The sequence below is a fragment of the Rhinatrema bivittatum genome, chromosome 1 (genome assembly GCF_901001135.1).
Source record: "Rhinatrema bivittatum chromosome 1, aRhiBiv1.1, whole genome shotgun sequence".
NCBI lineage: Eukaryota > Metazoa > Chordata > Amphibia > Gymnophiona > Rhinatrematidae > Rhinatrema > Rhinatrema bivittatum.
In genome coordinates this window covers 433,283,756-433,305,361 of record NC_042615.1, presented here as the reverse complement: position 1 = coordinate 433,305,361, position 21,606 = coordinate 433,283,756, and the positions used below count along the sequence as shown (strand labels likewise).

The following is a 21,606-nucleotide window of genomic DNA, read 5'->3' as shown; positions in this document are numbered from 1 at the left end:
TGAAGAGAATGTAGGACTGTGTACTACACATTGTTGCCCTTCAGACAGTGTTCACATGTTGGACATGGCCCACATTATAAAGGGTGCATGCACACACCACAGCGGGGAGACGCCACCGGAGGGATGCGTGTCACAACGGATGGTGACCAAATCTTGCAACATTTGGCCTTTTCTGGAGGAATGGCTGTAAGTCTGATAACATAACATTATGTGTGGTCTGCCCATCCAATTAATATACTGGTAGTTAACACTGATTGCACACCAGCAGTCACCACTTCTGTGTGCACATGGACCCCAGATAGACACTCTTAAGGCCTGTTGAACATTCCTTACACAGGCTGCACCATGTAAACGGGTATGACACATTAGCATTATTATATTAACCTCTCCTTACGACTAGCAACAGCCTTGTAACCTGTCCGCTGACAGTCTGTGCAAATGTGTTAATAAACGGCATGCAGATAGCTACATAACCATTCCCATGCATCACCTTTCAGTGGCCCACAACCTTAAGGCTAAGACAGTAACTATAGGAATCCTTCCCTGCCACACAAAGAATCCATGTACAAGCTGCCATGTGGTGTATATACACTGATATGTCAGTATGCACAGGGTACATGCTTAGCTTGTGCAGATGAGAATGGCTACACACTATTGTATGCCTATAGCACCAGGACATTGAGCTATAATGGATGTCCTGCATGGCACCAGAAGTTGATAATCTGCCTGTCAGTCACCCAAAGTTGGGGGAAGGCATCTTCCGTTTACCAGCACATGTGAGAGACCAATATAGGAAGCAAACTCGGTTTGTACCCTAGCATAGGTTTGGCTCACATACGTGGTGTTTGTCAGGCTGAGATAGCTGTAATACTGAACACTGCTAAGAAATACGTGTTTAGAGTCCTCACCACCAACAGTGGCTGAAATGAGCCCTGCAATTAGAATAGACTGCTGCCCACTCCTTCCCCTTTCCTCACAGATCATAAGAACATGCATACATCAGAACGCTCCCCGACTGTGCATGGATTGTACTGAGGGACAGTACCTTTTCTACTGTGAGGAACATGTCATGTACTCCCATTATGTTTACTCTGCAGGGTCCTCCTTAGCACCCTCCTTGTACATGAACCTAACTGTAAGGTATGTCAATGGCAGGTGTAGACGTTGCTGTACTGAATCTCAGACAGGGGGCATTTAGGAAGCTCTGCATTGGTCCAATGTGCTACCTAAGGGGTGTGATGCAGCATGCTAGGTGTGGTGAGTGTAAACCAAGGGCACAACAGGAACATAAAGAGGACACAAAAGGTGGTAGGTTAAACAGGGTATTTATTCCTGACAACATTGTGCAGGGTATTGTGATTTATTAGATCAGCAGTTTAACCATACATTAGACGTTCATAGGTAGTCATTATCTGCAAGTACTAGATAACTAATTGCTCCCAAATGGGCTAATTCTGTGCAACATCACTTATCATTGAATGTAACTCCCACATAAACAATGTGTAGACAGGCATAGGCCCCAGGCGGTCCATGTTGAAAGAGTGCAGTGAAAGGGGACAGCCTGAGAGGCCCGCCAGCAGAGTGAAAGTCCAGGCAGCAGACATATTAGGATTTGATGGTTCACAGTATCAAAGGCGGCTGAGATATCAAGAAGGGCAAGTAAATATGATTGGCCGTGATCCATGCCTTTGAGGATGGTATCCGTTATTGCAAGTAGGAGTTTTTCGGTGCTTCGGTCTTTACGAAAGCCATATTGAGCGGGATGTAAAATATTGTTTTCTTCTAGGAAATCGGTGAGTTGCGTGTTAACCACTTTCTCCATGATTTTGGATATGAAAGGCAGATTGGAGATGGGCCTGTAGTTTGCAGGGTCATTGTGGTCGAGGGTGGGCTTTTTTAGTAGTGGCTTCACGATGGCAAGTTTAAGTAGGTCGGGGACTTTCCCGGAGGTGATGGAGCAGTTTATGATTTCTGCTATTGGTTTTGCAATGGCGGAGGGAATGGTGAGGAGAATTTTTGATGGGATGGCGTCTGCGATATGTGTGGCTGGTCGCATCTTTTTTAGTATGGATTCAACTTCCTTCGAGGAGGTAATGTCAAGGGAGTCGAGATTAGTTTTGTTGTCGATAGGTAGTGGGTCTGTAGGGGCGGGATTGGATGGGAGTCGAGTTAGAATTTTGGAGATTTTACTTTTAAAGTAGTCTGCTAGTGTCTCACATTTCTCTATGCTATTTACTTCTTGGGAGGAGGGAAAGGGGGACTTCGTGAGTTCTGCAGCGAAGGAGAATAAGGCATTTGGATTGAATTTATAGCTATGGATTTTTGCTGCGTAGAAGTCACGTTTGGCGTGGAGGGTTGCTTGTCGGTATGTATGCAAAGTATGTTTGTAGGCCATTTTGTGTGTGGGTGTCGGTTGTTTGCGCCAGGTACGTTCCTTGGTACGGAGGTCTTGTTTCAGTTTTCTTAGTTCAGTGGTGTACCATGGCTTTCTCTCGGTACGTGTGGGGGTTATTATTTTGTGGATGGTGGGGCAAAAGTCATTGGCTATGTTGGAGATAGACTTATCCCATGACAGTAGTGCGGTGTCTAGGTTAGTTAGGTTGAGGTTTTTACTTACTTTGCTGAAGGCTAGGGAGAGTTCTTCCGAAGAACATGGTTTACGGAAGGAAATTGTTTTTTTATGTGAACTTGCGATCGGTGTGTTGGTATTGATGGTGAGGTGGGCATTGATGAGAAAATGGTCGGACCAGGGGATGGGGGTGGTGATGGGTGCTTGGGGTACTGTAATGCTTGTGTTAACGAAAAGGAGGTCGAGTGTGTGGCCAGCTTTATGTGTGGGCTCGGAGATTAGCTGTCTGAAGCCCAGGGCATTAAGCGTTTGTGGCTGGTAACTGAGCTGTTTTTGAGGAACCTGTGCATTAGCCTGGCCCATGCTTAAAACAGAGTACTCACAGTTCTGTCCCTCTTGTGAGTGCCGGTTTGGCTCTTTGATGACAGAGTGATGCGGTGGAATAGTAGTGTTGCCAGCTGCACTTGGATGTGGGCCGACGGTTACCTCATTATACTGTGAGCGGAATAGGCTGCCGGTTTGAGTTAGCCCTGCTAGCAGTGACTTCACCCTGTCGGAGCCATGGATCGCCGCTGCCACCAGTGCCTGCTCTGTGACCTGTCGCAGCTCGCTCTCAGTTAGTGCCGTGCTCGCTGTGGTATCGTAAACTTGTTGCGGTGCTGCTGTGCTCGAAGGGGTCATGCTTGCTAAAGGGCATTGCTCAGGAACATAGTAGCCCAAGTGGCTAATGCTGTGTGGTTGTCACCTGTACGCTACTTTGTGTGTCTTGTTCCTCTGCGTCTTAGCCTTGCTTCTTGCCCGTTTGTCATCATCTGGGGTAGCAGTGAAGTTTTCTTATAGCTTGCTTGGCTTCTTCCTCGCTCTTTTGCCGGCTGGAGCCTGATCTATTATAGCGAGTTGTGGTGCGGCCAAACTGTTGGCCATGAAAGAACGAATGGCAGACATGCTGTGTAAACACATAAATAGGTTAGATCACAATCCGGGGGGGGGGGGGGGGGGGGGGGGAGGGGAGTCGGTAACCTGGTGGAGGTAAAACCTCCACCTGCAAGGTGGGTGTGGTTGGGCATTGAGGATGAAGGGCGGCTGGTGTGGGAAAGTGGAGGGGGGGGTTTGGGCAGGGGCGGGGGCTGAATGGAGAGTTGGGGGCTTGTGTTTACGTTTTTGACTTGTAAATAAACCCCAATGCAGGATTTTTTGGGCGTGGGCGTGGGGGGAGGGGGCAAGGGGCACTTCAGGTCCGTCCGGGGGGGTTCCGGGCTGGATGGGGGGGGCGGTGCCAGAGGAGTGAGGGGGGGGGGCAAGCCCAGGGTGCAGGGGTCTTTCGCTGGTGGCAGGGGGAGTCGAACACCAGTGAAGGGGGCCAAAGCTGGTGGCTGAGGCTTCTGACTGGGCCCCGCGATATCGGGGGAAAAATTATTCATGGGGAAGGAACTGCTTGGGGGGGGGGTGTTAAATGTTGGGAAATGTAACAGGCCAGTGAGGGTAACAGCGGAGGCCTGGGGGGGTGACTGCACAGGGGGTGCCAGGGGAAGAGGGGGACGGTGGTGTAGTGTTAGGTGGCCTGTGGGGGGGTTGTGGGATATCAAGGGCCACGTGCTTGGAATAAACTTAATGGGCCTGTGTGCCCTCTCAATTTGCTTAAATGACACTTTTTAAAAAACACCTACTTGGAGCTGTTTTAAAATGTATGTTGGGCTGCCTGCAGCTGGGTTGCCAAATTTTTGGAAGGCGGCAGGCTGGCAGGTGGAATTGGAAGCCGCCGGAGGGGGCGGCCGGGGGGGTTTGATTGCTGGCGCCAGTGGGAGTTGGTGGGGGGAGCGGCGAATTCTCGTGGGAATGGGGCGATTTGGGGGGGGGGGCGATGGCAGGGGCCGCGCGAGCTGCTGCGAATAAGGCGAGAGGGGCGGCGATAAAGGGGAGTGGGAGAGGGCCTGGCCAGGGGCTCCTCCAGGAATATTCACTGGGAGGTGGATGGGCGCAGAAAAGCTCCGGTCTGATTAGCAGGCTGCTAGGGTCGGGGGAGGGGAGGGAAGTGATCGGCGGCCTGGGGGGGGGGGGGGGCGAACTGGGGGTGATCGGCGAAATGTTGCGGGGGGGTGGCACCAAATCTCATGGGGGCATGGCCAGCGGCACGAGGGGCCACATGGGGAGCTGGGGAGTGGCAGCCGGCAGGGTGGGAGGCCGGAGGGAGAGGGGAGAACCATGGTGCTGCCGGGAAATTAGCTCGACGGAGCTGGGGTAAAGCTAAGAATTGGGCGGGAGTGGGGGGAAAAAGGGGGGGCTGGTGCCAGGCAGCCGAATAGGTCAAAGGGGAGGGGCCAGTGGAAGGGTGTGTGGATGGGGGAGTGCGCCGGGGCCGGGCACCGCAGAGCCAGTTTAATCGCTGTCACCGGTGGGAAAAAGGGGGGGGGGCGGTTAAGCTCCAGGAAGTGCGGGTGGGGGGGGGGGGCGGTTAAGCCCAGGGGATGCTGGGGGGTGAGCAGGGGGAGTTAAAGGGCGGCAGGAGAAGGGAAGCACCATGCCTCCGGACCATGGGGAAGGAAAAGGAAAGGGGGAAGGGGAGAAACACAGGGACGGGAAGGGAGGACAGATACTGGGGAAAGGGAGCAGGAAGAGGTCAGGAGGGGTAGCCAGGAGAGGAAAAGGGGGGCAGGGCAGATCAACTGTGAAAAGAGAAAAGTTACCTGGTGGTTCGGCAAGAAACAATTGGTGAAGCTCAGAAAGGGGATGCCTGAAGCTGCTTCTGGATACTTTGTAGGATCAGCTTGCTTCTCCCTTGCTGGAATCGCCATGTGGGGGTTGGATGCTTCTCCCTTGCTGGATGTGCTGGATCTGCTTGCTTCTCCCTGGTTGCAATCTCCACATGGAGGACTGTTTCTACTTAGATGGAGGACAGTGCTTGCTCTCAATTCTGATCGGTGAATGTGCTACCCCTCCCTGATCTACTCCCTAATGTACCTGAGCTCTGAAATCCCGCTTTCTTGTCAGGATTTGAACTGGTCACGGTACCCCATAGGCTGCCCATCCCAGGGCACTGGCTCCAGCACTTTGCCCAGTTAGGCAGCTGGGCCTCCTGAACTATGCTAACACTTACTAAACACCCTTACAAGATTACAGATAAATTACTTCCTCCTATTTTTAGCCATTTCCTGCTTTGTGTTTGGGGATTTCAGTTGGAGTTTAAGGTTTGATAATTAAAAATATATTAGCATTCAATACCATTATGTTTTGATTGTTTTGCTTATGATTTTAGAAATAAAATTGTTCTCAAAAGAGGTGATTCTCAAAATTGCTGCCTGAAACACTCAAGTGGAATAGAAATAGAAATTTAATTTTTGCATATCTTAGTATACATTGGAGCTTAAGGGGAATAAAAAAGTTGAAATAAGAAGTCAAAGATTCTGATTTATTATCAGGCAGTCCAGTGTTCTAGAATGCTTTCAGAACTCTGATGCGACAGGCAATTTGTGCCTGGCTTTAATAAAGAGAAATATTCTGAAGATTGAAAGAAAATGAAAGAAGGATTTTGCTGCTCTTCTAAGTAGAAAATAAAAATACTTTATTATCTGAAGCAAAACCAAACTTTCCTCAAGGGGAAGGGAACCCAGGCCATGAAGGGAAGAGCACCAAAACCTAACCACGAGACATGAAGAAACTGCACTAAAGGGAACCCATGGATGCTTTCAGAATGGTCATAGATTTGTAAACTGATTGCAAGGTTTTATGGTTCTCTAGATAGCTTGAATACTTTCCTGGTTTTAGTCACCATTCCCTTCCTAATAATTCCTAACATTCTTTTTGCTTTTTTTGACTATCACAGCTACCAGTGGTGCATCTGGCCAGAAAGCACCCGCATCCAATGAATGTTTAAATTTTTGAGGCACATGATGTCACAGTGAACACTCATGTTTTCTGAGTTATTTGCGATGAGTTTATTGTTTGACTTTAGACTACTGTGTTGAAATTTTGAAGAGTGCTGATGCTGCCACTGATAAATGGATAAAAATCTTAGCGATAGCACTTAGAGTGGCTACTCTAAGTGTGAAAATCCAATGTTATTTTTATCATTATAGGGAAATTGAAAACTATTCTAAATGTAATAGATGAGGAAAGAAGGAAGTGGGAAACATAGTGAGGGAGACATCAGAAGATAACCAAGTGAGGAAAGCCATTTCAGTTTTCATGCCTGAGTAGCTCAGTCAGTAGCGTATCAGACTTTTAATCTGAGGGTCCAGGGTTCAAAGCCCTGGTCAGGTGGGGTGCTCTTTCTTCAATCTGAATACTACATTTATTTTGAGTTACTATAATTTTCTAAATAGGCAACACAGCCCTGCTTCAAAGACAAATACATAATGCTACATCTGAAGATCCTTTGAGAAATGAATGGGAGAAGCTCAACATGGGTCTCCCCCAGAACCTACTTGCTGTAGTATTGGCTCCAAAAACTTCCAGTACAAGAGGCACAACTCTTGGAATTGCCAGAAAAATACAGAAGAGATTTAGTGGAAATGATGGAGGAGACTACTGAAAATCAATGAGGTAAAGGAAACGCTTCTCCTTATCAGCTGCTTAGTTTTCAACTCAATCTCTTTTTTCCCTTTTATGAATGAGATCAGCACTTACCACACGTTGGAGGACTCCACTTTTGTAGACACCCTGAGATTCAGTGTACATTGGGTGAGGGGGCACCCATAAACTTTCTCTCTTCCCTTCTCCCATACTCTTACAAACATACATACTATCTGCCCCCCTCCAGAGATGACCCCAGCACTCACCCCTCTGTCCCCATGCCATACTCCACCACGCTCCCCTTCCCTACCATAGGCACACAAGGACTGCACAAGGAAACTTACCCTTCTTCAGTCCTCCTGCTCCAGCCCCTCCCCTCCAGGCAGCCTGCAGGAAGGAAGGGATGGGTGAGGCAGAGGCTGGAGCAGATATACAAAAAAAAATAGCTATTCTGTTCTCTAATCCAGAGACAGGGTGGGAAGGGGAGATATTGGAGTGAATTTAGAGGAACAGACCAAAGAAGAGCTACTCTGCTCCCTAATCTAGCCCCCTCCCTTCCTGCTGTTTTCCCCATCTGGGCTACAGAAGCAGGTCACCTTTCTGGCAGTGGCAGCTATGGGCCAGGCTAGCAAAGGCTGCGGTGTTTTTACAGCTCAAGACACCATGAAATCACAATAAATCTCATACTTCTATAACAGAGGATGTTTCAGGAAGAACCACAATAATACAGAATAAATATCTTTATTTGAGTTTACAGCTGCTGGAGAGCGCTGCCAGTTCATTTTCATTGGTGTTTTCACAGCATGTTTTGAGATCACTGCTGAGTTGCCATAGCTACGACAGAATCTCTAGCATCACTGAATGGCAGAGCCCAGAGGGAGCAAGCAGTGGTGATGTCACAATACATTGTGACATCACCGCTGACCTGTCATAACTGTGTGTGCATTTGAATCATCACCGCAGGAGACATCCTGAGAATAGAGCTGAGATATTGTTCGGTGCCCAGCAGTATATCCTATATAGAGCTGAGGTATTGTTCGGTGCCCAGCAGTATTTTCGACTTGAATTTGTATTGGAAATCACTAGAAGGCTGACGTTTGATAGGATTAAAGATGGCATCTGCCAATGAGGTAGGCATGTTTTAGAAAATCTGGAGGGCAGTGATTTCACCCTGGAAGGCAAGGGGTGGCAAAGGCCTCACCCTACAAATGGCTTGTCACCCCAGTTCTGGTGGACTGCTGGCTGCTGGAGCCAGTGGTTGAGCTTGACCTGGAGTTCTGCACAGACTAGTGTTGTTGCTGCAGTTGTTCACCTGTCAGACCCCTCCCCCAGCCCATGGCGGGTAGGGTATTCATTTCTACTGCTGTGGCCCATAGAAAAGATCAGGGGACCAAGGAGGTTGATCTGGAGGATGAGAGGAGTTTGGGCGGGTCTTATAGGGTCAGAGGGGGCTGGCTCTGGGGGTTGTATATGGTAGGAGGCAGCTTATATCTACCTTGGCATCTCCCTTCTGGCATGCTGCCCTGAGTAGACACCCATATTGCCTGCCCATTCTGACAGCCCATAATTTGGGAGATGTGAATGGAGTGGGGGGCTCTTGGCAATGTGTTTAGAGGTGGGTGTCAGGGATGTGTATGAAGAAGCCAGCTCTCAGGAATGTATGTGATTGGGGGTTCAGAATGTATATATGAAAGAGAGGGCAGATCTAGATTTGTCTGTGGTCTCTGACAGGTGCATGTTGGAGAAAGGTCGTGGCTCTGTGGATGTTAATGTGGCTGTTCTGGGGAATGTGCGCAGGGGTGCCTCAGGATGATGTGTATAGATGAGAGGGGGTCTCTGAGGGAATGCATATTGGAGGCGATCTCTGGGGGGGGGGGTGTGTGAAGGGAAGTTGGGTGGCTGTAGCCCTGGGGAATATGTATTGGAGAGGACCCAACTCTGGGGGAAGTGTATGGCAGAGGGAGACTGAGGGAACGGGAAGAGCTCTGCTGGATGTATATGGGAGAAGGGAATCTGGGGAATGTGCATGGGATGTGATTTGAATGGGGACTCTGCACAAGCTTTTAGGATGATCCTGACTTCAGTGCCAGGAAAATTCATGGAAACTGTTATAAAGAATAAAATCACAGAACATTTAGAAAGTTATGGTTTAATGGGACACAGCCAGTGGAAAAAGGTAAACAGTGGAGTGCCTCAGGGATCTGTACTAGGACGGGTACTTTTTATTGTATTATAAATGATCTGGAAAGGGGTACAACGAGTAAGGTGCTTAAATTTGTGGATGACATAAAATTATGCAGAGTAGTTAAATCTGAAGAGGATTGTTTTAGGTTTGTAATGAAAAACATACAAGTATTCAATACCATTATGTTTTGATTGTTTTGCTTATGATTTTGGAAATAAGATTGTTCTCAAAAGAGGTGATTCTCAAAACTCAAGTGAAAAAGAAATTGAAATTTAATTATTGCATATCTTAGTATACTTTGGAGCTTAAGGGGAATAAAAAAGTTGAAATAATATGTCAAAGATTCTGATTTATTATCAGGCAGTCCAGTGTTCTAGAATGCTTTCAGAACTCTGATGCGACAGGCAATTTGTGCCTGGCTTTAATAAAGAGAAATATTCTGAAGATTGAAAGAAAATGAAAGAAGGATTTTGCTGCTCTTCTAATAGAAAATAAAAATACTTTATTATCTGAAGCAAAACCAAACTTTCCTCAAGGGGAAGGGAACCCAGGCCATGAAGGCAAGACTACCAAAACCTAACCACGAGACAAGAAGAAATTGCACTAAAGGGAACCCATGGATGCTTTCAGAATGGTCATAGATTTGTAAACTGATTGCAAGGTTTTATGTTTCTCTAGATAGCTTGAATACTTTCCTGGTTTTAGTCACCATTCCCTTCCTAATAATTCCTAACATTCTTTTTGCTTTTTTTGACTATCACAGCTACCAGTGGTGCATCTGGCCAGAAAGCACTGGCACCCAATGAATGTTTAATTTTGTGAGGCACATGATGTCACAGTGAACACTCATGTTTTCTGAGTTATTTGCGATGAGTTTATTCTTTGACTGTGTTGAAATGTTGAAGAGTGCTGATGCTGCCACTGATAAATGGATAAAACTCTTAGCGATTGCACTAAGAGTGGCTGCTCTAAGTGTGAAAATCCAATGTTATTTTTATCATTATAGGGAAATTAAAATTGAAAACTATTCTAAATGTAATAGATGAGGAAAGAAGCAAGTGGGAAACATACAGGTCTATCCAGTACCGAGCGGTAGGAAGAGCTGCGTTAGTGCCCACGGCACCCGCGGTTGCCGCACGCAGGGTGCAGCTCACCTACCGCTCGATCCTGAACAATAATTTTATGCAAATGAAAACCGCGTCTAAGAAGGGTCCGTGAAGCGTTAGGCCCGCGCAACCCATTTTACTGGATAGAGCGCCTATACAGTATCCTGGGTGCGCGGGCCTAACGCTTCACGCCACGCTGGTATCTGTCATTTCAAATGTCATTTGAAATGACAGATACCTCTCCCCTCTTCCTGAAGCAAAAAAAGCGAAAAAACCGTAAAAACAAAAAGTAAGTCGCTTCGCCGCTTCACTGTCAGTGTCTCTTCTTCCCTCCTCCCGGAGCAAGGCTGCTTTTCGCGCCCTTCTCCGGGAGGAGGGGAGAAGAGACTGACAGCGGCGAAGCAACTTACTTTTTGCATCCCCGATCTGAGCTCTCCTGCCTCCCGCTGGCGACTTACTTTTTTTGCAGCCGTCCGGCCATCTGGAAGAAGGTATTGCGGCTCCCCTGCCTCCCGGAGGCAAAGATGGATGCCAGCACGGGGGAAAGCGGCCCCTGTGCATGCAATTGGCTGCTCAAGATGTGACGTCACGACGTTTGGCGTCACGGCATGTGACATCACGTCTTGAGCAGCCAATTGCATGCACAGGGGCCGCTTTCCCCCGTGCTGGCATCCATCTTCGCCTCCGGGAGGCAGGGGAGCCGCGATACCTTCTTCCAGATGGCCGGACGGCTGCAAAAAAAGTAAGTCGCCAGCGGGAGGCAGGAGAGCTCCGATCGGGGATGCAAAAAGTAAGTTGCTTCGCCGCTGTCAGTCTCTTCTCCCCTCCTCCCGGAGCAGGGCGCGAAAAGCAGCCTTGCTCCGGGAGGAGGGAAGAAGAGACTGACAGTGAAGCGACTTACTTTTTGCTTTTATGTTTTTTTCGCTTTTTTTTTTTTTTTTGCTTCGGGAGGAGGGGAGAGGACTGGGGCTGCCCCGGAGACCGGCACCCATGATCGCGGCCGGGGCAGGTGAGCGGGGGCTGGGGGAAAGCTTGCCACCTACCCTTACCCCTGTCTCTACCACAGGGGTAAGGGTAGGCGGTAAGTTAGCAGGTTAAACGCGCGACAAAACAGCAGGGAAAGATAGTGATAGTCGGGGCGCGGGTTACGGGATGCTAGGGAATAGCTAATTCGCTCGTTTGCATGCAATATACATGCCGCGTGCGGAAGGGGTTGGCTGGGGATTTTAGGACGCGGTAGGAGTAGGTTAAAGTGGATTTGGGATCGCAGGAAGGGATAACGCGGCCGGAAAGTGAGTAGAACGCGGCTTAGGAGCAGGGTAAACGCGGCCGCACTTTACAGGATAGACCTGCCAGTGAGGGAGACATCAGAAGATAGTCAAGTGAGGAAAACCTTTCCAGTTTCCATGCCTGAGTAGCTCAGTTGGTAGAACATCAGACTTCCAATCTGAGGCTCCAGGGTTCGTCTCTGTTCAGGTGAGGTGCTTGTTCTTCTATCTGAATCCTTAATTTATTTAGAGTTACTATAATTTTCTAAATAGGCAACACAGAAGTGTTACAAAGACAAATTGATAATGCTACATCTGAAGGTCCTTTGAGAAAGAAAAGGGAGTAGCTCAACATGGGTCTCCCCTAGAACCTCCTTGCTGTAGTACTGGCTCCTAAAGCTTCCAGTACAGGAGGCACAACTCTAGGAATTGCCAGAAAAATACAGAAGAGAGTTAGTGGAAATGATGGAGGGGATTACTGAAAATAGATGAGGTAAAGGACATGGAATGGCAAAACATTCTTCAGCAAAATGCAAACAATGCTTGGTTGGCAAAAACCCCTGTTCCAGACTTCATTTGAGAAATTTCCATCCCTGAAGCTAAAAGCATTTCTTGATTATCTGAAATGTTCTCAAAGGATTATCACAGACATTTCCCATATATATCGCGCACAGCTCTGAACGATGCTAACACTTACTAAGCACCATTACAAGATTACAGATAAACTGCTTCCTTCTATTTTTAGCCATTTCCTGCTTTGGGTTTCGGGATTTCAGTTGAAGTTTTAGGTTTGGTAATGAAAAACATACAAGTATTCAATACCATTATGTTTTGTTTGTTTTGCTTATGATTTTGGAAATAAAATTGTTCTCAAATGAGGTGATTCTCAAATTTGCTGCCTGAAACACTCAAGTGGAAAAGAAATTGAAATTTAATTTTTGCATATCTTAGTATACATTGGAGCTTAATGGGAATAAAAAAGTTGAAATAATAAGTTAAAGATTCAGATTTATTATCAGGCAGTCCAGTGTTCTAGAATGCTTTCAGAACTCTGATGCGACAGGCAATTTGTGCCTGGTTATAATAAAGAGAAATCAGTGGCGTAGCCAGAAATGAATTTTTGGCTGGGCCCATGGTTAACATGAGCGGACACTAAACAAAGTCTGAGCCATGGAATTCATATTCTTATTGATAAATACTCACACACATACACCTGACAATAGATTTCTAAATAATCTGCTACAGCTGTTATACTTTTTAATATTTTAAACTCAATTACTTCAAGCAGCTACCAATGCTAAACCTAATATATAGTTATGGAAGCATTTCAATTATACTTAAAGAGATCTCAAGTGGCAGTATCCCATAACTTACAAAGAACCATACTAGTCTACTATAAAGACAAATATCTCATCATACATCACAGTATTCTGTAAGATATTTTTAAACCCTCTGGAATGTTGTACCAAAATATTTACCATAATTGAGCAAATGCCTTATTAATCTGTATCAATAAAACAGATAAATACCTTTGAAGACTTTTTTTCCTTTCCTATGGCTCAACTATTTAGTTTTAGTCTTCCTCTGATGGTGACTTTTGCTGAATCGAGTCTAGGGGCTCCCGCCATTCATCCCAATTTCTTTACAAAGGAAGAACAGAAAAAAGACTATTCTGGATAAAGAGATGTCTTGAAGGTGGTCACACCCTTTGGCTGACAGCTGGGATTTTTTTATTTTATTTATTTTATTTATAGTTTTTTATATACCACCGCTCATCAAAGATATCACGTCGGTGTACAATGAACAGGAACTTACGCCGGGGCGTTATACATTTAACAGGATTAAATAAGCATTATACATTTAACAAAAGTAAGAATATATATATTTGAACATAAAACAAGTAGAAATCTTTTAAAAAGTAGAATCTTTTAAAAAGTAGAATCTTTTAAAACAGAAGGGATGTATCCTTAGCAGTGCGGACAGGATAACTGGGTAGACAGGAGAAAAAGGCTATCCAGCCCTGTCATTTACTAAGCTATCATCATGTAAACATATACTCTGCATCTACAAATAAGATTGATACAATTGCCTACATGCTAGTAAAATACCTCACCCCGGGCACACACACAGCACCGACCTTCACCAAAGTACAGAAAGACCACACATTATAAATATGGACATAGAAATTGGAATGGAAAATAAAAAAAAGCCACTCTGCATGCAGTGCAATCCTGGAGAAATGGAAAGAGAAATATAGCACCTAACACAGTCCCAGGATCTGCAATAATGCACACAAACTAATCTGCACAAAGTTACACCTGCATTATGGAACATATAACAACCCTATCTATGAAAAGGCAACACTACAAATATTAAATCAGGTCCTAAACACTAATAAACCTCCTATTAGGAAAACAGAGCAAGCCAAGCTGCTACAGAGCCCCACACAGAAATAACTGTAAAACTATATTAATAAATGCTTCAAAACAGCTGATGGAGAGAACATCCAACAAAACTCATAAAAATTATTAAAAATTGTCCAAATATCAATCAAATATTTCAAAACAGCAGACACATCACATAATACTCAATAATTAGAATGGTAGTCAATCAAGAAAAATAAACTTAAAATGCCACCTTTACTTACCATCTCCAGCAACTCTCCTACTCCTTTCCCTTGAAAGCACATACCCAGGAGCAGCAGCGGCTTCTGAAGCTCTGTCCTTACTGACCTCTTCTTTAGGACCCACAAGTCACACACAGGGCCGGTGCAAGAGTATTTGGCACCCTTGGTGAACCTTCAGTAATGCAACCCCTTCCCTGGATTATGTATTGGCAGCAGCTCTGGCACAGCGCCCCCTCCTTTGGTATTTGATTTGCCGCAGGACCTCTTGTGCTGGTGGGAGTTTACAACTCCCCCAAAATTGTGGCGCCCTAGGCCACCGCCTAGTTTGCCTAATGGAAGCACCGGCCCTGCACACACACACACACACACACACACACACACCAATTAAACCCTACATTCAGTCTCTGTCTCCCACACACACCCCAGTCACCTCCCTGCCCAGGCTCTGTCTCTCACACACACCCCGGTCACCTCCCTGCCCAGACTCTGTCTCTCATACACACCCCAGTCACCTCCCTGCCCAGTCTCTGTCTTCCACACACACCCCAGTCACCTCCCTGTCCAGACTCTGTCTCTCACACACACCCCGGTCACCTCCCTGCCCAGACTCTGTTTCCCACACACACCTCAGTCACCTCCTTGCCCAGTCTGTCTCCCACACACACCCCATTCACCTCCCTGCCTAGTCTCTATCTCCCACACACATCCCAGTCTCCTCCCTGCCCAGACTCTGTCTCTCACACACAGCCTAGTCACCTCCCTGCCCAGTCTCTGTCTCTCACTCACCCCCCAGTCACCTCCCTGCCCAGTCTCTGGTCTCTCACACACACTTTGATTAGAACCCCAATGCTGTGTTCCCCTTTAATTTTGTAGTGGCAGATTTCCTAGTGCTGCCGCTGCCTTCTCAGCCGCACTGAAGCAGCAAACATTTATTTTAGAAAAATATGCCACAGCACTCAAGCCTTCTTTTAGCTGTCGGGATATCCTGAGGCTCCCATCTGCCTGCTTTTACGGCCGCTGGGAGCTCCAATTGCCCCATCTGAAATCAGCATGGCTGAGAACCACTTTTACTTTAAATGCGGTTCTGCCGCGCTTACTGGGGGAAGGAGGAGACTTCCCGGAGCAACCGGCCTCTGCATGCTCGCTTTGGGGAAACCCTACTCTATTGCGGTTCCTGGTGCGGCTGGCCTCTTTTCTTTGTGGCTCGCTGCATTTCAGCACTTCCAACCCGTGGCTTGAACACTGCCACTCTTCCCAGCCCGATGCCCCCCTTCTTCCTGCCCCACCGGCCAATCTGTGGCCTCCTCCTCCCACTGGCAGGAAGAAGGGAGGAGGCTTCCGATTGGCCCGCGGGGGCAAGAAAAACAGAGGAGGCTTCCCATTGGCCCATGGGGGCAGGAATAAGAGAGGAGATTTCCCATTGGCCCGCAGGGGCAGGAAGAAGGGAGGAGGTTTCCCATTGGTCCGCGGGGGCAGGAAGAAGGTAAAGGAAAGTATTACTGAGGCTGTGGGACACCGGGAGCCGCAACACATGAGCTGGTTTGATTAATTTTTTTTCTCTCTTGGGTGCCTGCTGATGCTGCCTGCTTTTTATTGGCTGCAGTGTCTTGCAAAGAAATTTGGGTGTGACTGAATGGAAAGTGGGTGGGCCACTGCCCACTCAGGCCCACCCGTAGCTACGCCACAGGTTGAGAGGGAGGTGGGCGCAATGTAGTTGATAGCTTCAGTACAGTGCATATTCTGAAAAAAGCAAAATAAAGTTCAGTGCTGAGCAGGAGGAGATAGCAATAGGTTATTAATTGAGCACTTGTTCAAGATCTAGTTCACGGCGGCAGGTGTGTTTTTTCAGACGTTTGGAGTCTCCCGGAGGGCCGCAGAATATGGCTCAGGTTCGGCTCAGCTTGGGTTGAGGACAAATATGCTGGGGTATGCGTATTGTTTAAACAAGGGTATGATTACATTATTAAATCTCATACTGAGGATGCAGATGAGTGCTATTTATTAATCAAATTTGAGTATCAGGGGGCGATGTTCTCCCTATTGAATATCTATGCCCCCAATACTAATCAACTGAGTTTTTTTGACTCACCTCATCAGTTACTTACAAAGGAAGGGGAGGGTACTTTAATAATTATGGGAGACTTTAACCTCACACTCTGCCCACATGTAGACAATTCTGGAGGCACAACTCTTGGAATTGCCAGAAAAATACAGAAGAGATTTAGTGGAAATGATGGAGGAGACTACTGAAAATCGATGAGGTAAAGGAAATGCTTCTCCTTCTCAGCTGCTTAGTTTTCAACTCAAACTCTTTTTTCCCTTTTATGAATGAGATCAGCACTTACCACACGTTGGAGGACTCCACTTTTGTAGACACCCTGAGATTCAGTGTACATTGGGTGAGGGGGCACCCATAAACTTTCTCTCTTCCCTTCTCCCATACTCTTACAAACTTACATGCTATCTGCCCCCCTCCAGAGATGACCCCAGCACTCACCCCTCTGTCCCCATGCCATACTCCACCACGCTCCCCTTCCCTACCATAGGCACACAAGGACTGCACAAGGAAACTTACCCTTCTTCAGTCCTCCTGCTCCAGCCCCTCCCCTCCAGGCAGCCTGCAGGAAGGAAGGGATGGGTAAGGCAGAGGCTGGAGCAGATACACAAAAGAAAATAGCTATTCTTCTCTCTAATCCAGAGACAGGGTGGGAAGGGGAGATATTGGAATGAATTTAGAGGAACAGATCAAAGAAGAGCTACTCTGCTCCCTAATCTAGCCCCCTCCCTTCCTGCTGTTTTCCCCATCTGGGCTACAGAAGCAGGTCACCTTTCTGGCAGTGGCACCTATGGGCCAGGCTAGCTAAGGCTGTGGTGTTTTTACAGCTCAAGACACCATGAAATCACAATAAATCTCATACTTCTATAACAGAGGATGTTTCAGGAAGAACCACAATAATACAGAATAAATATCTTTATTTGAGTTTACAGCTGCTGGAGAGCGCTGCCAGTTCATTTTCATTGGTGTTTTCACAGAATGTTTTGAGATCACTGCTGAGTTGCCATAGCTACGACAGAATCTCTAGCATCACTGAATGGCAGAACCCAGAGGGAGCAAGCAGTGGTGATGTCACAATACATTGTGACATCACCGCTGACCTGTCATAACTGTGTGTGCATTTGAATCATCACCACAGGAGACATCCTGAGAATAGAGCTGAGGTATTGTTCGGTGCCCAGCAGTATTTTCGACTTCAATTTGTCTGATTAGCTGACGTTTGATAGGATTAAAGATGGCATCTTCCAATGAGGTAGGCATGTTTTAGAAAATCTGGAGGGCAGTGATTTCACCCTGGAAGGCAAGGGGTGGCAAAGGCCTCACCCTACAAATGGCTTGTCACCCCATTTCTGGTGGACTGCTGGCTGCTGGAGGTTGATCTGGAGGATGGAGCCAGTGGTTGAGCTTGACCTGGAGCTCTGCACAGACCAGTGTTGTTGCTGCAGTTGTTCACCTGTCAGACCCCTCCCCCAGCCCATGGCGGGTAGGGTATTCATTTCTACTGCTGTGGCCCATAGAAAAGATCAGGGGACCAAGGAGGTTGATCTGGAGGATGAGAGGAGTATGGGCGGGTCTTATAGGGTCAGAGGGGGCTGGCTCTGGGGGTTGTGTATGGTAGGAGGCAGCTTATACCTACCTTGGCATCTCCCTTCTGGCATGCTGCCCTGAGTAGACACCCATATTGCCTGCCCATTCTGACAGCCCATAATTTGGGAGATGTGAATGGAGTGGGGGGCTCTTGGCAATGTGTTTAGAGGTGAGTGTCAGGGATGTGTATGAAGAAGCCAGCTCTCAGGAATGTATGTGATTGGGGGTTCAGAATGTATATATGAAAGAGAGGGCAGATCTAGATTTGTCTGTGGTCTCTGACAGATGCATGTTGGAGAAAGGTCGTGGCTCTGTGGATGTTAATGTGGCTGTTCTGGGGAATGTGCGCAGGGGTGCCTCAGGATGATGTGTATAGATGAGAGGGGTATCTGAGGGAATGCATATTGGAGGCGATCTCTGGGGGGGGGGGGGGGGCGTGAAGGGAAGTTGGGTGGCTGTAGCCCTGGGGAATATGTATTGGAGAGGACCCAACTCTGGGGGAAGTGTATGGCAGAGGGAGACTGAGGGAACGGGAAGAGCTCTGCTGGATGTATATGGGAGAAGGGAATCTGGGGAATGTGCATGGGATGTGATTTGAATGGGGACTCTGCACAAGCTTTTAGGATGATCCTGACTTCAGTGCCAGGAAAATTCATGGAAACTGTTATAAAGAATAAAATCACAGAACATTTAGAAAGTTATGGTTTAATGGGACAACGCCAGTGGAAAAAGGTAAACAGTGGAGTGCCTCAGGGATCTGTACTAGGACGGGTACTTTTTATTGTATTATAAATGATCTGGAAAGGGGTACAACGAGTGAGGTGCTTAAATTTGTGGATGACATAAAATTATGCAGAGTAGTTAAATCTGAAGAGGATTGTTTTAGGTTTGGTAATGAAAAACATACAAGTATTCAATACCATTATGTTTTGATTGTTTTGCTTATGATTTTGGAAATAAGATTGTTCTCAAAAGAGGTGATTCTCAAAACTGCTGCCTGAAACACTCAAGTGGAAAAGAAATTGAAATTTAATTTTTGTATATCTTAGTATACATTGGAGCTTAATGGGAATAAAAAAGTTGAAATAATAAGTCAAAGATTCTGATTTATTATCAGGCAGTCCAGTGTTCTAGAATGCTTTCAGAACTCTGATGCGACAGGCAATTTGTGCCTGGCTTTAATAAAGAGAAATATTCTGAAGATTGAAAGAAAATGAAAGAAGGATTTTGCTGCTCTTCTAAGTAGAAAATGAAAATACTTTATTATCTGAAGCAAAACCAAACTTTCCTCAAGGGGAAGGGAACCCAGGCCATGAAGGGAAGAGCACCAAAACCTAACCAGGAGACATGAAGAAACTGCACTAAAGGGAACCCATGGATGCTTTCAGAATGGTCATAGATTTGTAAACTGATTGCAAGGTTTTATGTTTCTCTAGATAGCTTGAATACTTTCCTGGTTTTAGTCACCATTCCCTTCCTAATAATTCCTAACATTCTTTTTGCTTTTTTTTATTATCACAGCTACCAGTGGTGCAACTGGCCAGAAAGCACTGGCACCCAATGAATGTTTAATTTTGTGAGGCACATGATGTCACAGTGAACACTCATGTTTTCTGAGTTATTTGCGATGAGTTTATTCTTTGACTGTGTTGAAATGTTGAAGAGTGCTGATGCTGCCACTGATAAATGGATAAAACTCTTAGCGATTGCACTAAGAGTGGCTGCTCTAAGTGTGAAAATCCAATGTTATTTTTATCATTATAGGGAAATTAAAATTGAAAACTATTCTAAATGTAATAGATGAAGAAAGAAGCAAGTGGGAAACATAGTGAGGGAGACATCAGAAGATAGTCAAGTGAGGAAAACCTTTTTAGTTTTCATGCCTGAGTAGCCCAGTTGGTAGAACATCAGACTTCCAATCTGAGGCTCCAGGGTTCAAATCCCTGTTCAGGTGGGGTGTTTGTTCTTCAGTCTGAATCTTTAATTTATTTAGAGTTACAATAATTTTCTAAATAGGCAACACAGAAGTGTAACAAAGACAAATTTATAATGCTACATCTGAAGGTCCTTTGAGAAAGATAAGGGAGTAGCTCAACATGGGTCTCCCCTAGAACCTCCTTGCTGTAGTACTGGCTCCTAAAGCTTCCAGTACAGGAGGCACAACTCTAGGAATTGCCAGAAAAATACAGAAGAGAGTTAGTGGAAATGATGGCGGGGACTACTGAAAATAGATGAGGTAAAGGACATGGAATGGCAAAACATTCTTCAGCAAAATGCAAACAATGCTTGGTTGGCAAAAACCCCTGTTCCAGATTTCATTTGAGAAATTTCCATCCCTGAAGCTAAAAGCATTTCTTGATTATCTGAAATGTTCTCAATGGATTATCACAGACATTTCCCATATATATCGTGCACAGCTCTGAACTATGCTAACACTTACTAAGCACCCTTACAAGATTAAAGATAAACTGCTTCCTTCTATTTTTAGCCATTTCCTGCTTTGGGTTTCGGGATTTCAGTTGAAGTTTTAGGTTTGGTAATGAAAAACATGCAAGTATTCAATACCATTATGTTTTGTTTGTTTTGCTTATGATTTTGGAAATAAAATTGTTCTCAAATGAGGTGATTCTCAAATTTGCTGCCTGAAACACTCAAGTGGAAAAGAAATTGATATTTAATTTTTGCATATCTTAGTATACATTGGAGCTTAATGGGAATAAAAAAGTTGAAATAATAAGTTAAAGATTCAGATTTATTATCAGGCAGTCCAGTGTTCTAGAATGCTTTCAGAACTCTGATGCGACAGGCAATTTGTGCCTGGTTATAATAAAGAGAAATCAGTGGCGTAGCTAGAAATGAATTTTTGGCTGGGCCCATGGTTAACATGAGCAGACACTAAACAAAGTATGAGCCATGGAATTCATATTCTTATTGATAAATACTTTCACACACATACATCTGACAATAGATTTCTAAATAATCTGCTACAGCTGTTATACTTTTTAATATTTTAAACTCAATTACTTCAAGCAGCTACCAATGCTAAACCTAATATATAGTTATGGAAGCATTTCAATTATACTTAAAGAGATCTCAAGTGGCAGTATCCCATAACTTACAAAGAACCATACTAGTCTACTATAAAGACAAATATCTCATCATACATCACAGTATTCTGTAAGATATTTTTAAACCCTCTGGAATGTTGTACCAAAATATTTACTATAATTGAGCAAATGCCTTATTAATCTGTATCAATAAAACAGATAAATACCTTTGAAGACTTTTTTTCCTTTCCTATGGCTCAACTATTTAGTTTTAGTCTTCCTCTGATGGTGACTTTTGCTGAATCGAGTCTAGGGGCTCCCGCCATTCATCCCAATTTCTTTACAAAGGAAGAACAGAAAAAAGACTGTTCTGGATAAAGAGATGTCTTGAAGGTGGTCACACCCTTTGGCTGACAGCTGGGATGTATCCTTAGCAGTGCGGACAGGATAACTGGGTAGACAGGAGAAAAAGGCTATCCAGCCCTGTCATTTACTAAGCTATCATCATGTAAACATATACTCTGCATCTACAAATAAGATTGATACAATTGCCTACATGCTAGTAAAATACCTCACCTCGGGCACACACACAGCACTGACCTTCAGCAAAGTACAGAAAGACCACACATTATAAATATGGAGATAGAAATTGG

At 45.6% G+C, this 21,606-nt stretch overlaps 1 protein-coding gene and 1 non-coding gene across 3 annotated transcripts in view; one reads left to right on the top strand and one right to left on the bottom strand.

Moving 5' to 3' along the window:
• Positions 1 to 21,606, bottom strand: part of LOC115092963 (zinc finger protein 567-like) — a 1,005,854-nt gene that overhangs the window by 571,458 nt on the left and 412,790 nt on the right. The gene's annotated exons all lie outside the window — the stretch shown is intronic.
• TRNAG-UCC lies at positions 19,788 to 19,860 on the top strand. The gene has a single exon. It is a non-coding gene; the product is annotated as a tRNA-Gly (tRNA).